At 31.8% G+C, this 14,724-nt stretch overlaps 1 protein-coding gene across 2 annotated transcripts in view; it reads right to left on the bottom strand.

Moving 5' to 3' along the window:
* The window catches only part of CDH9 (cadherin 9), a 139,646-nt gene extending 127,265 nt beyond the window's left edge, over window positions 1–12,381 (bottom strand). Inside the window, exon 1 of one of the 2 annotated variants that reach the window (XM_037001658.2) lies at window positions 12,196–12,381. The gene's annotated coding sequence lies outside the window, so the exon portion shown is untranslated. The remainder of the gene's footprint in view (window positions 1–12,195) is intronic. The other variant, XM_037001649.2, reaches the window with a different exon arrangement.
* Window positions 12,382–14,724: the final 2,343 nt, after the last annotated feature.

The raw sequence follows: 14,724 nt of genomic DNA, 5'->3' as shown, positions 1-14,724 counted from the left end.
AATTCTCTAAAAACAGTACGAAACTGACAGCTGGAGTACATTGTGAATATAATAATGATAGTACTAAGCAAAATTAATATTTAGTCTACATTGTGAATATAATAATAATAGTAAGCAAAATTAATATGTATTAAGTGGCTACTATGATAAGCACATTGATGCATGTTATTATAATCATTCTTAACAACCCTAATAATTATAATTATCCACAATTTTCACATGAGAAAACTGAAATTTAGGAAAATGAAACAAGTTCATTGAGACCACACTGGAGGCAAAAGATGGAGTTGGCATTTCTAGTTCAAGAATCTGAACACTAAACCATTGCATTTAATATTTAAGTAAACATGGTTTGTTCCCTACTCGGTAGCTCAAAAGAAAGACAGGCAGATCTGGGCTGGGAAAGGGAGAAGCAGGAACTTAAGAGACAGAGAATTAGCATCAGACCAAAAGTAATAAATACTATACCTTCCAATGTGGTATGTGTATCATTTTCATAATTAAGCAATGTAGAACTTCCTGAAATAATAACTTAGTAAAACATGATGCACCCAAAACACTTAAACTGTTGTGTTTCTTTGTTGAAAACACCTAATAAATTTTTATGATATAATTTTAAAACTCCAAAATTGAGCATATTTTCATTTTTGTTTTATAACTACAGAATACATGTTAGCCACATGAACATCATTGTGTAGGATGAGAAGCGTATCATCTACACGTTATTTGCGGTGAGAATTTTGTTATTATAATTGTTTACTTTGCATAATTAGTGTAGACGTATCAATCAATATACATGGAGTATTTTGCTCATAGTCCCTTTTAAAGAAGGATGTCCACCCAGTCCTTGTGAGGTTAATGGTCAGTTTTTCAGCAAATACATTATATATCAGGGACCCAAGAAATGACTGGGGTCATCTAATTGAGATACAATTAGGAAAATTTTGAATACCAGCCAACCAAATTCTGGATACCAACCCAAAGACTGTCTCTGGTCCTGGTACAAATAAACAAGAATTAGATTAATACAGTTACCTTAGAAAATTTAAATGAAGATCATTGAAAAGAGGAAATCAGTCAAAAAGAAAGAGAAACCATAAAAGTGCCTGAAGATAAAAGGAGGCATTACATTATAAAATGACAAGAGTGGAGCCTATAGACAGCAGATCCTCAGTAAAGAGTTGCATTCACATAAGTAGATTCCTTCTTTTACAAAGTATATTGAAATATGAAAATTGTGTTCAAGATTAAAATCACACAACTAGGAAGGAGTCAACATTTGGAGAAATTCAAGAAAATTCTAAGACAGAAATCTACTGTTCCTTGTGCCTTCAAAAAGAATAGAATCTTCTTCAACGTTAGGATAAAAGATCAATCTTATTACAAATTATTTTTTCTGAAGAGCTGCAAGATTCACTGTCCCTTACCATTATAGATAAGTATGTAGAAATATAGAAAGATACATACAGGTACATATGTCCTCATAATAATATACTCTTTCCTGCTCTAGCTTCAGTGTTTCTTCTGTATATAATCAGAAGAATCTAGAGAACCAATATTTTGGACATGCATAGTTAATATTTAAATATTCTACAGTAACTGAAATTCCCACCACTGTATAAATAGTAACAATTAATGAAAGTCTAACTTTGCACACACAAGAAAGATGACTATTACATTATATTGGAACTGCTTATTTAATGAAACAAGAAAAAAATGTAACAATGCAGGTTGTTGCTCTCCTAACTTGATGTATCATATTTGCTATAATAAAAAATGGAAAATGCCCAGTTTACATTCTGACTGCTAAGTTTTTAAATATTTAAATAAGCATAATATAACAATGTAGTGTTTATAAATTAAATTAATTGTGATTAGGATTATATTATAAAATGAGCAATGTTTGTTAATATACCACAACCTCTGAGCCTGCCATCTCTTCTACTTAAAATGATCTTTCTCATAGTATTTCCTTTTCTCCATTCAGAATCAATTCAAATATCACCGTCTCAAAAAATCCTCCCTCGCCATATGGATAAAGTTCCAACCACCCCTTCAGTACCTCTCCATCACACAGCCTATTTTGCCAACATACCTTTTCTATTTATTTATCTTATCTATTTATTTGTATCACTCCTCTGGAAGTACCTTCCTGTGATTAGAAATTCTGTATCTAGTTCATCGCTGAAACCTCAGAACCCAGAAAAATGCTGTATGAATAGCAAAGGTTGAATGAATATTTGGCACCAATACTGATTATAGAACAAATTTACTGAATAATATAACTGAAAATAGTGTCTATGTTTCATGAATAGCATAAACTCTATTTTACGATGATTTAGGGATAAAGTATCAAATCATTAACATTCACTGCAAATATAACCTCCAAGTTAATTTTAGTGTGTGCTACTCACAAGCATGCCATTGTTACCATTTTTGTTTGAACCGTATTTTTCAAGCCACACTAAAATTCTTATACAAATAAACTATCTTTATAAGCTTTAAGGTCAAGAATGTCATTCTCTTTATAGTCATTAATATAATTCAAAGAATAAAAGAGAGAAACCATAAAAATGCTAGAAAAGAAAAGTTAAACACCTGACATTAAAATATGTGGTGATACGAGATACTATGAAATTTTATTACCATTGATTTAAAAGACTCATAATTCACTCATCTCTAAGATCCACATGTAGTGTACTCATTCCAACTGAAAGCAATAAACCTTAATTTTGATATAGATATAAATGTACAGCACTAAATTATTCAAAATACAAAATATTTTCATCATATGCAATGTCAACTCAAGAAACCATATAATATATATATATATGAATATTTATATTCATAATGTTATAACTGACTTCCAGATTTACCTTATCTAATTTCAAGAACAATGAAGTTAGTCATCAAATTAAGCTAGGTCTTTCTCATGCTTTTCTATATGGAAAATATCAATACTCTTTACTAGGTATAATGAACCTAAGCAATAAAGTTCTTTCTAATAACAACAGTAGGTATTACTGGAACAATCAACTGTGTTTCCTGATACACTATAATGTGGATACTGTTAAACTCTCAGTTTTACACAGAGAGTTCCCAGTGCTCTGAGAGAAGATTTTTGCAAACTCATACTTGAGGTATATAATAAATCTGATTTTTACACTTTTGACATGTGACTCCAGGACTTTGCTTGTCCTTACTACCATGAAATGATACCTTGCATAATAATATGGTCTTGGATTAATTTGAAAAGTAGCTTTCATAGGGGAGCTATAGTCCTACTTATTGTGTGTTCCCATTTAGAATTATTGGTTTCAGTTTTAGAGACAATATCAAAGAAGAATTCATTTCACATATGGAAACTAGAATGGTAGGGCAGTCTGTAAAATGTTACTAATTATAAAATTGCAGTAAGGAGGAACGTTTATACTGAAGAGAAACAATAGGCTGGACAAAGTTTTCTATGAAAGAGTTTAACACTATTAGATAGGGCTGGAATAACGATTAGTTCCAAGCTATATGAATAAAATAAAGTTACAGGCAAATAATTTTTGTCACAACAAGATGAGAATCTCTAACAACTGAAGTTGTTTGGAAACAATGGTGGTTTCCATGTGAAGGTCTCCAAAGTGCATTTCATTATAGCCCAGAACCTAGGACAGAGGAGGTGCTCAGTAATAAGTACATTCAAAGTTAAGAAAATGAAATAATCAGCCAATTAATTAATCAATTATTGCAAAAAATCTGGTCTTCTTCCCAATTGTGAGTTTAAATAAAAGAATATTGGATTCTGAATAGACTTCTCAACAAGCCCGCTCATGTTTAGAACACTACACTATGGTTCTGAAGTTATAAGAAGCATTAATTCTACCTCCATCTGCCAACTGTAAGATGGACTATCTTTTCTACTACATGGAAATGGGATACAAGAGCAGATTCTTAATATAAAAGTTTATATGCATTTTGGGACTCCTAAAGCCAAGCAGTCAATATCAAAACATTGCCAATTTTTCTCCACACACACACACACACACACACACACACACACACACACACTATGAGTATTAAGTAGAAAAGGATAGCCTTTGGTTTTCAAGCATCAATTTTTCTTAATTCAAAATCCTCACACAGGGCTGCATTCCTGGACTTATAGTCCAACTGCCTTGTCAGTCGCAGTGTGTTTCCTTGTTCTATTTATCTCTTTTTAATGAACTGTAACCTTGGTCAAACTCAAACCCCACTGAGGTTCATATCTAGTCATCTGGAAAGTGCACACAAGGAGAGCTGGAGCAGAGGAGAAGAGTGTCTAAAACCATGCATGAATATACTGACCAATTTTTATGAGCTCCACATGCAAGGAGCTTCTCCTGTTGGAAAGCTACTTTCTGTTACTGTTCACTGAATATCTCCCTAAAATGCAAGTCAAGTTAAGAAGGTTGGACACTCGCAGTTAAACATAGTCTGTCTTTAAAGTGGAGGAAGAGAGGGGGGAGGAAAGAATATGGGCAAAGAAGCAAAGGGAATATGGCAGCAGACGTTGCACCAAAGCTAAAGCTGCCATGAAGGTAAGAAAGCACAGGTAGTTAAAATCAAGAAGAGAAATCAATCATCACATTTCATTGCATGGGAAAAATAAGTCTGTTTTCATGATTCACCTTAGATTTGTGTTCAATTTGGTAGAAGGCAGTGGACAATGTACAACCTACGTGAAGTCTCTGTTAGCCATCAAATGATTTAGCATTAAAGCAGAAGAAAAAACATAAACAATGGATGTGGATATCTTTCCCAAAGATTATAATTATATTTAAAGGAGAAAACACATGTTACACTTCCAGCACAAAATGTCACCTAACATTTTAAAAATAGTAACTTTTTAATATATATACAGATATGTATTTGTGTACTTAGTAGTATATTAGTTGATATCTTTTTAATATATGTGTTATTGAGAACTTCTTAATCACATGCTAAGTATGAAAATTCTCTTTTGTAACCTTAACATATGCTTACTTTCCTATATATTAAATTGGTTGAAAATTTACTTTTAGGAAGTTGATTAGTTAAAACTTCTAAATTTTTCCCTCAGTTTTTGAGTTCTAATGACAGAAGCTAAAATATGCAAATGAAAAATAATTAAAAACACTAAATGACTATATTTAGAAAAATTACCTAAAGCTGAAATTTTAATAAAAAACATCATTGATAGTTTATAAAACACCTCTTATTTGTAGAAAGCCACTGTATTGTATTAATACGTGTAGAATTTTAAAATAATAAAAAATTACTTATTTACTAAATCTGCTTTTCAAATACATATTTTATAGAACAAAATATTATATACAAGTAGTGATATATTTGTCTACAACCATACTCTGGATAATTTTTCATTCCAGGGTAGAATTTCCTCGTTCTCCATTTGGGCTGTTTACCTACATTTTCTTGTCATTACAGAACACTGAATTTTATAAACATGGTCATTGAAACATAATTCAAGACATACACAGGTTACATTTCTATTCAGAAATAACATTTTATTCTTCCCTCAACACCTCTAAAGTTCAATTTCAATGTAAGACATCAATAAACAAGGTTTAACCTTCAGTGTAATGGAGAAGAATCTCCTTGTCCATGTTTAAATAAAGGCTTGTGGTGGTCCCCAGGGTAAAACTTTGATTGTCAAGCAGCAAATCTATAGGCAGCAGAGGTCTGGGGAGATGTCGTCTGTGATGACATCATTATTAAATCAAATTGCTGTGTGACTCTTCTAGTGGGGCTACGATGGAATTCTGCCACTTTCTTATCTCCCTTTATTCTATTATTTGGTCTCCACTAGTTTCAATATTCATCTTTGTGTATAAGCAATTATAAACTCAAGCAGTTTCCTGATATATACTTATTTTTTAAAATTCTATCAAAATATTATCCTTTTAGTTTTCTAAAATCACATAATTTTCCAAAGCTGAAACTTTCTTTCCCATTTAAATAAAATGGTTTTCTTATTTAGCTTTTAAAATGAAATTTAACATAGGTCTCAATCCAACAAAGTGAGCTTGAGATACGTCGTGTGTATTTATACTTCCATCTAGATATAGAGAGATAAATACATAGAAACAGTACTGATAAAAAAAACTCTTCACTCTCATATACTAAAATAACCCTGTAATATTAAAAAAGCTAAGTTTATTATTGACATTGATTATTTGTATTTTAAGATGACTACCTATTTTAAACTGACCAAAGTTAATTTTAATTATTAAAAATATATTTATTGTAGGTATGACAATAACATTCTTTTTTTGTAATGATTGTATCAGGGATGTCAATGTAAGTTGAATGTAAAAGACATACAAATATGATTTGCATACAATAGTTTTGTACTATTATAATAGTACATTAATTATGTAGTTATAAGAAGAGTATTGCCAGAATACAAGTCTGAATATTATTTAGTGGACTTATGTTAAAAACATAACTCAATTAAGTGTTATATAAAATGTCACATTATCTAGATAAACTGGCAAGATTTGGAGGAAAAGGAAAAAAATTATAATTTATAATAATTAAACCTATTCCAAACCCTGCTCAGGTTATGCATAAATAATGATTTATAGTGAACTAATAAGTATGTTATAACATTAATCTGGAAGGAGTGGCAGTAATACAAGTATTTATCCTTGACTGTTTTATTAATTATTGTATATATCTTGTTAGATACAAGGTGAAGCTATTTAATTTTAGCTGTATATTATTAATATAAAACAAATTTGCAATTAAGCAAATAATTTACCCAATAATACAACAAATATAAAACACCTATAGATTTGACCCTCAGCTAGGAAAAATGGCCATATAAATAATTTTAAATTCCAACATATAGTGTGTTTTCTTTGTATTACATATAACAAATGAAAAAATAATGATTTTATTTTTGATAATAATCTAATTTTTACCATATATGGTTTGAGAAATCATTATAATTCCTATTTCATGTTACTATTTCCCCACCCACCATACGAATGGGCAAAGCGATTATATGTTTATGAGGTCTTCAAGAGTAGTAGAAAGCCGATGGAGAAAGATTATTTCTAGTTACAATTTTGAAAGAAGAATGTCTAATTCTCCCTGCTCAAAAACTTATCCAAATTAGCCATAATACAAGGACTATAATTGAGCATAACTTTTTATAAAATTGAGAAAGTTCTAATTGCTTTATTATTATTTGCTTATGATTTAATATCTATAAGTTACTGACACACATGCTTTACAGTTTCTAATGATGCAACATTGTAACAGTCTAAAGACTAATTAATTTACACAGTGGAATGATTGTGTTATTTCTATTTTCCAGGTAAGTATACACATACGCAGATTTACCTACAGATACAGATCCACAGAAATATAAATGGAAACGGGTATAGATCCAGATGCATAGGTAAAGCTATAAAGATACAGACATAGATGTTACTTTGTAATTTGATCTGTAAATTTTCTCAGATGTTTCACCTGTGACTTAATTATCATCACAGTGAAAATTATTTAAAGTATTGTATTTCTGATATGCTCTTTGTGCATTACGAAGTATTTATAACATACGTGAGTATTTTGAAAAAATATTTCTGGCAATTTCATTAAATTATTATAGTGACCTACTTTGGTAGGAAAAATAGATGATAAGGAAGTTACTTGACTGGGGGAAATGTCCTTTAAAAACTTTTAGGATTTTTGTCCCAATATTTTAAAAGCAGAATATTATATGATGTCTTTTGCCCCAAGAAGTGAATTATTGTTATTTGCTTAGTATTTATTTGCTTAGACTACCTATAATATAGACATTGTTGTCTTCCCTGTTAAACTGGCTTCCTGTAAATATTGTTTCTTGTTTTTGATGACTTTCCTGAAATCCTGTTTCAGTAAATGTAAGTAAAAATCCCATTATAATTGAATATTCTTTTAATAATACATAAATTGTTGTGAGCTTAGCATATTCCAATATAAATTCTGTCAGGTGTATCAATTTCTTACAACACATTTAGGAACATATTCATCTGTAAACTCAAAAGTCAAACAATAACCATTAGTCACTGCTATTTCTATTATAAGCTGAATAAGCATTTGGTGTAAAAAACATAATGAGGTCATCCATGCTCTTCACAACAATAGAGCCAATCTCAAATAAGCAATATGAGGGGCAGGTTTTTTAATTCATGCTTATGAAACAATTATATGCTCTGGTGTTTCATTGATTAATTAGAAAAACCAAGAATTATCTTGCTCGTGAAGAGAAACAGAGAATATGAAGGCATTCATTCCTCCTGCAATTGTTTTATAATTTGTCAAAGTAATGGGACAGAAAAAAAAAAAGAGAAAAACCTTGAATGTCACTTTAAGAAAATATTCAGGTTTTCTCCTTTTTCCCTTAAAAAATAAATCTCTCTCTCTACCCCCCTACACACACGCACACACACACATACACTACAGCAACAATTCCTCATGAGGTTTCCATTTTCCCTTCATAGACAGTAAGATCCATTATCATGACTTTTACGTTTTGGGAAGTGTTTCATGGTACTGCTAATATACAATGTGTTGGTTGGGCTCCAGAGATCGTGCTTTTATTCAGGCACTTTGCATTCTTAATGCGGCTATAAACCCATCTCTTACTAGTGCTAAATTTAGGAATAAGTGCATTAACATATTAGGACTGCTATGGAAATGTATAAAAGTGCTATAAAGACACTCTTCACTGTGCATTTCTTACCATATTTTAATGATGAGGATAATGGTGGTTCCAGGCAGAGGAATTTGAAGTGACTCAAGATAAAAAACTTTTCTCAGAATATTAAAACAATCTAGGAATCACTGTTTTCAATTAATCACTGTGTGTGTTTGTGTGTGTTCCTAATATGATTTTCATGACTTAACTTGACATATTTTCCCATAATGTTACCAATTTTTTTCATATATAATTGACAGCAATGGATATGTGTGACCTCATCTCTCAAACTTCAGGTTTCTTGTGTTACAATAGAGTTGAAGGTGGCTAAAATCCCTTTTCTAAAGTTCTAGAATCTATTTAAACACATATATATGATAATGTCATGGTTATTAAGAAATGTTTTTGGGATATGTTTTAAGGCACAACACATTTTTATAATAGATATGAAAAATACAAAGAAAACGTCTTAGGAAACATGTCATTTTCTACAATAAAATTTATCATATTTATAAGTTAGGATCAGATGAGAACAAAGTTGATTAAAACCAATGTCCTTTGGTCTTTTTACCATGATTTCTTCTTTTTAAGAAACTTAATTTTAATTAAGGAAATAATTTAAGAAGTAAAATACCTAAGAACCTAACTAGAGTTTTTATAATAAAGTACCTCATCATAAATCAAACTTACTGTGTAGTTAATATTCCTATTATTTTGGTATCACTTTAATAGCACATATGTATATACATAAGTGTATATATAAATATATATATATCCTTGAAGTCACAAGTATAAATATTTAAAATACCACTTTGGACTTTTTTTTTAATTGTGTACTTTTTTTCAAACATGAGATTTATTTATACTTTATAGTTAAATTTTAATTTGAGAGAACAAATTTAGTCTTAAAGAAAATAGCAAACTAATGATCTATTACACTGAAGCCTCTGTATTAATGCTAAATAATTATCCATCTAAGGTGTTCACTTTCATAGAAAACAAGTTATGGCCAGTGTGTACTCATGAAAACTTTCACCTTAATTTATACTTTCCTGCATATAATATATTGCCATCTTACACACATATTTTAGGTTATATAATTTTAAACATTGTCTGAAGCATTCTGATTAACTGCATCTATACATTGTGCAAATATTGTCAGGAATCTGTATCTACCTCAAATCACTACTAATGTCTAGTGAGAGGTGAGCCAGCTGGAAAAAAATCTCCAATTAATTTCTTGAAGCCCATTTTATGAATGTAGCATAGAAGGAACAGTGCACTGGCTAAAGTTTGCTTATATAGGGTCACAGGAAAATCCCCAATGAAATCTTTTCATGCAAGGTGACATTCAGAAATGCTTCTGATCCAACATACAGTTTATCAAGTTCAGCAACACAACAATTAAAAACACAATTTCAAAGCCAACTTTAATACTGTGAACTTGTTACACATAGGCAGTGGTGCAAGACATTTTTACTTCGATTATGCAATGAACAAAATAATCATGACAATTATGTAAATTATTTCATAATTGTTTGAAATGATCAAATAGTGTGCTAAAGGGAAAAACCATGTTTTTCCATCCTAGAAAATAACATTATCTTAAGTGATTTGCTTTATTAGTCCTACCAAATTTATTTGACTTTTTTTTAAGTAGGTGCTACTATCTGCTTCCTCTAATGCACTTTTCTATTCATAATTTCCAGGATTAGATTTGCTCATACCATGCGCTTTATGGAGCTTACATTTTCTCATTTTTCAAAACGAACAGATAAAGAGATGACAGTATTTCAACATCTCAGCATATACATACCAAGTACATACAATTATGTGGTACTCTCCCTTTGAGAGAACTTCAGTTGATTCCATGGCATGTTTGATGCCAAGACCACAAATGCATGCTGCTCATGTTTTGTCCAAGTTCTTTGCTGCTGTGTGCTGGAAGAACCTGCTGTTTCATTTTCTTTATCTTTCAAAGTATCTACTGTTCAAATCTGGATTAACTGGTTTTGTAGTTACGCAAATGTATTCTACACTTGACATACCATTGCCTAAGCAGTGAAGCAGTTTCTGACTATGAAACAGGATTTGCCATCTATCAAATGCAGGAGGTTTTAAAATCACACTTTTTTTTTCTGAGTTAAGAATACTGAAGGATCCAATTCATTTTTAGTCAGCTATGGCTGACAATGGGTAACTCTTTTTATTCCACTGATAAAGTAATGAGAGCCACGTGAAGATTTCTTCCTGGCATGCAAAAGTTACCACTAATTTTTTTGCTGTCACAAAATCACTCATTACTTCGTGCTACAGAGATTTGAACACCCTTTGAAAAAAATCTTTAGTAATCTCATAGGTCTATAACATAAAATATTAAGTGACAACAAATCTCCAGAGAAGACCTCCAATTTCTCCTCAAATCTATAGTCTACTACATCCTCATTAAAAGTTGATCATACAGATAAATGTGGACTTATCTACTGGAGGTGATCACTTCTCTTTTCATGCATCTTTGTTATTAAACTAGATTCTGCGAACATATATTGTCAACAGTACCTAAAAGTAAATACTATAGATATTGATAACCTTATAGTTGGAATTCACTGTGCCGTTTTTGAGAGGAGTGGGCTGATAATTTAACAGACATGAATGAGTATGCAAAGGAATATAAAAACAACAATGCTCCATCAAATTATTGCATTTTCCATATCACTTCAAATAAAACATGCCAATTTTGCCTTTGAAACTCTCTCTCTCTCCTGTTGTTTTCATCCAGTCTGTACTACATTGAGATGCATTTGCCTATAATAATGAAAAGCAATTAAAGCCAGCAGATGTACACATGCAGAATGGTGACCTGAGTGGGAACCAGAAATATGTGAAGAAATCTCCTCTCCCAGGTAAAGTGATTTATCTTAATCCTGACATCCTTTGTCCATCTATAGATGGGTTATTTTTACTGTTTATAGATTATTTCATTTTAATATTAAAAAATAAAGAAATCACTTCTGATTAAATTATAAAAGATGTCCTTGCTTTTGACAGTTCTCACTCAAATTATGTAAACAAAAGTTATGAGGAAACCAGGAGTCCATTTCAAAGTATATAATAATCCTATACTTAAACACATTATAACATGTGAGTAATTCAAAGCCCCCCAAATCAACTACTACAATGTGAAGTTGAGTTTTATTTTTGTAATAATGCTTCATATGCAAACGGAGCACTAGGCAAAGAGCTTTGGTAGGGATCAGTTTTGTAGAAGTAAAATAAGAAGTAAACACTGTAAGATTTTTTCACAGAGCATTTTAACATCTTACTCAAATACTACAAAATGTATTCTTACCTGCTTCCAAATGTTGAGAGTAAGAGACAGAATATTTAGAAACCAGGAGAAAGCAATATTGGTACTACTGCATTATAAGGAAGCAAACATTGAATAGCTTATATTGTCAAGCAAAGTAAATGACATTTACCTTGTTTAGCAATGAAACTGAGGTTAGCCCTGCTCAGCCCTGACGATTCCGGTGTTGCTTCTGTCTCATTCCTTCTCTTTTTATAGTATCATCACAGCTGAAGCTTCAGGCATCTCAGTGTGCAGCCCTCTTCCAGCATTACTTTTAACTCAGACAGGCAGGAAGCTGAAGCCAAAGAAACTCTCTATCTGATTGGTTTCCATTCAGCGTTCCTGATTAATAAAAGACGTCCCTCCCAGGGGAAGACACTGCCGCTGATGGCGCTGCAGGGCTCCAGGTTTGGGGCTCGAGAGTGAAGCCCTCTTCAGGCACAGTGATTTGCAAGTGATTGAAATGGGTGGGCTCAGAGAGGGAGGCTCTGTCAAAGACCCTCATAAGAGAAAATAACCCAGTGTTTGTAGTCTCGGTTAATCAGCTCTGCTTAATCTGTTTGCAGTTGGGAGAGAAAGGTCACAGCATGCGTGTAACCTGTAAATCATCTGTAGAAAATATAGATCACAGGAAAAATGCTGTTGCTGGAAAGGAATGTTGTGTACAGGCTACCTATTTCAGTTCATACCAAAAGACCAAGTTTAAGAAAAGGAAGGGCAAAATCCAGTTTATATTTACCACTGATAATGATGAATTTCTGTGTGTCTCTGAGTTTATAAAGTCAATCTTCCCAAAACTGTAATTTAAATATGCCTACTAATTGATGTCCTAACCTGTTCAGTAAAGAGAATGGTTTCAAGTGTAATTTCACATTTCTACCATACTTTGCTTTTTACCTCATAAATGCAACTGAAGATTTATCACTTCCCCAGAAATGTCCAAATGATTGTGAGCACAGCCACATCTCAAGAACCAGGTGGTCTACCTGTTAGATTTGCTGTTGTACGTCTTACAGCTATTAGGGAAGGTAAACCACATTAGAGTCAAACCCTGTTTCAGAGCAGAAGTCTCTGTAGTACTCTGGAAATGGCACAATAAGAAAGATATTGATTAGTAGATAAATCCTTCTGAAAAGAAGTTCTAGTAATAGTTGTATGAAATGCATGGTGGGAATATGGCTCACTTTGTAACGGCTCGTTAAGTCACAGTAAGTAAATAGCTTAAGTGCCAAAAAATATCAATATCCTATTTGATGCTTCAAAGGAAAACTGACAATAGAAAATAAAAATAAAATTGCCACTTCCCCTATCCCAGACCATGGTGAAGCTTATCTGTGAAGTGCAGGTTATAGAGCTGTCTATCTGAGGTATGTGCATTATGGAAATTTACTTCTTAAAAGGAAAAACAAGTACTTAGAAAATACAGTTTTATGTGTCCCAAAGTAAAAATGTTACCAATGCATGGTAATTGAACTTGTAGTATGTGGTTTTAAATAACTGTGAATTTGAAGTTTAGGAAATGGACAAAAAAAGGGACATAGTTTTGTTCAACTACAAATGAAGGAAGACAACGAAGATGTAAAGCTTTATGCATATTGTCCAGAGCTAGACTGATTCACGTGGTTAAGGACAGCGTAGTGAATTCTTCATGGAGGCTAAGAGTGTTTTCTCAAGGCAAAGACAGTTCATGTAAAATTCACACACTCCTTTATACTTATTTCTTCCACGTCTACTTGTTCCTTTAAAAGCACATATTATAGGATTTTCTTTGTTAATGCTGAGATAAAGTAATGCACATAAAGTGGGAAAAAGGAAACAATATATTTCATCAAATTTTAAGGTAAATATTCACAAATAAAAGCCCTAAATCCCTAAAGTTGCATATATTTCAATTCCCCCTGAAACTTAACGGTAGGGAAAAATTGTTTTGTGTGAAATCCACAATTCAACAAAGCATTATATTACCTGATTTAAGTTATTTTTACTAGTCCTAGGAAAAAGGCAGGGGGAAGTGTTGCCAAGTAAAAACATGGTTACTATCCCTGTCTTCTGCTTTTCTCCTTTGTCATAGTGACTGTGGAGCATTTGAAATCGGAGGGCATAAATCTTGGAATTTTTGAGAATTCTTTTATTATCATGTTTATAGCTACTTGTAAGTTCAAATAGAAGTAGCTTTCTTAATCATATAAAATAGTTTTTAATACTTAGAATAATGCTTATGAATTAGCAAATAGATTTGTACAAAAATATTAATCATCATTATTTACAATAGTAAGAGTATATTTCCTCTTCCTTACATTGAGTAAATGTAAAATATTAATTTGAATCATTCTTTTCAAGATTACTTTAGCTTGAATTAGCTTTCTTAATCATTTGGTACTTGACATGTAATACCTTACTGCAAAAAACATTACGGAATTTTTTTCTTTTTTTCTTCTTCTGACATAATGCTTCTCCATTCTTGAGGACTCCATCTATTTAAGACTGCTCAAAAGAATTGATGTATCCCTGTGTTATATCGTAATTTATAGTCTTCTTCCCCTTTTCTGGCACAGAAACTCCTAAAACCCTATGAATTTCCTACTTTAGGAAAGCAGAAAGGTGTCTTTTGTTATGTTAATGCAACGACTTTCAGACCACACCTAAGGATGGGGGCTGG

Source organism: Manis javanica, chromosome 1, assembly GCF_040802235.1.
Source record: "Manis javanica isolate MJ-LG chromosome 1, MJ_LKY, whole genome shotgun sequence".
Classification (NCBI taxonomy): Eukaryota; Metazoa; Chordata; class Mammalia; order Pholidota; family Manidae; genus Manis; species Manis javanica.
The sequence above is the reverse complement of the archived record's forward strand: the minus strand, read 5'-3'. Positions and strand labels throughout refer to the sequence as shown.